At 34.0% G+C, this 1,182-nt stretch overlaps 1 long non-coding RNA gene across 2 annotated transcripts in view; it reads left to right on the top strand.

Annotated features, from left to right (window-relative positions):
- Positions 1–253: 253 nt before the first annotated feature.
- LOC106784393 overlaps positions 254–1,182 on the top strand; it is an 8,394-nt gene continuing 7,465 nt past the window's right edge. The window contains exon 1 of one of the 2 annotated variants that reach the window (XR_001381413.1): positions 254–1,021. This is a non-coding gene — a long non-coding RNA (uncharacterized LOC106784393). The remainder of the gene's footprint in view (positions 1,022–1,182) is intronic. The other variant, XR_001381414.1, reaches the window with a different exon arrangement.

The raw sequence follows: 1,182 nt of genomic DNA, 5'->3' as shown, positions 1-1,182 counted from the left end.
TCTCTCTCTCTCTCTCTCTCTCTCTCTCTCTGTCTCTTTCTCTCTCATTGCAATTATTCCCAACATTGATACAGAGAGAGAGAAACATGTGGTTCTTGGTATGATTAATAGTCAAATTACATTTATCTATATTTACAATTAATATTGGTCATTTTGTCGTCGATAATTTCTATTAAAATAATTAAGGTCTGTTGTGACTGAGAATAATATTATTAATAATATCCGATAACATTGTTACTTTTATTTGATAGAGTTCGCTATCATTTTTACGATTTTATTAGTCTTTATCTTTTTATAGATAATCTATCGTATATAGATAACTACTATATATTTTCTTGGGTATGACATTAAACACTTTCTGGTAATCCGATAACCTAATTGAATTTATATGCATAATAATATACAACTCGAATTTGCACAATATTATTAAAATTATATCATATTATTTTCCTTATTTATATTTTATAAATAGTGTTCAAAAATCAGCCTTGTTGCTAAGCAGAACTTAACATTGCGATCGGCCCGCATGAGGTCAGCACCTCTAAGCGAATAGATTTCTCGTGACCTCTGACACGCATGCGCGATCTTTTCATTTACTTGCTGGAAGTAACGGCCATTAACGGCCATTGTCGATCCCATCTTGAACTCGTTCGCACGTAATTTGGTTTTGCTTAGGTTTTGCACTCAAATTGTGCAACTTACCGATCTGTACTCATATTAAAACGATTGCGTATTAACACGCATCTAGTTGTTTCATTGCTAACACCTTTGTAGCGAATCCTATTGTTCCCAGCGCAACATCGGCAGGGTAAATTTTGAACATTGATCCTTCGAGCTGGATTCGTTACAAATTCTGAATTAGTGTTCGTGGAAGTGCGTGATTGGTGCGGGCGTCTCAATTCGAATCTCATGCGGATTCCGTTTCTCAACGCTCACGGGAGCAGTGATACTCAATTAAAGGATACACTTAATAGTGGTGTTCATCAGCAACCAGCAATGGCAAAGGCAACTTTCGGAAAAGGTTTGCTAGATGGTGTGGAAGGCGGTAACATTGTAGCGTGTTCAATAATATTCAAAATAATTAATTCACTGGGGAAAAATATTATATGAATATTTTTTATTATAAACGAATCAAAAAAAGACTTATACAAAATATATAACAAACTTAACAATAATCTTAAA

Source organism: Polistes canadensis, unplaced genomic scaffold, assembly GCF_001313835.1.
Source record: "Polistes canadensis isolate GaletaPanama2010 unplaced genomic scaffold, ASM131383v1 scaffold_34, whole genome shotgun sequence".
Taxonomy (NCBI): domain Eukaryota; kingdom Metazoa; phylum Arthropoda; class Insecta; order Hymenoptera; family Vespidae; genus Polistes; species Polistes canadensis.
The sequence above is the reverse complement of the archived record's forward strand: the minus strand, read 5'-3'. Positions and strand labels throughout refer to the sequence as shown.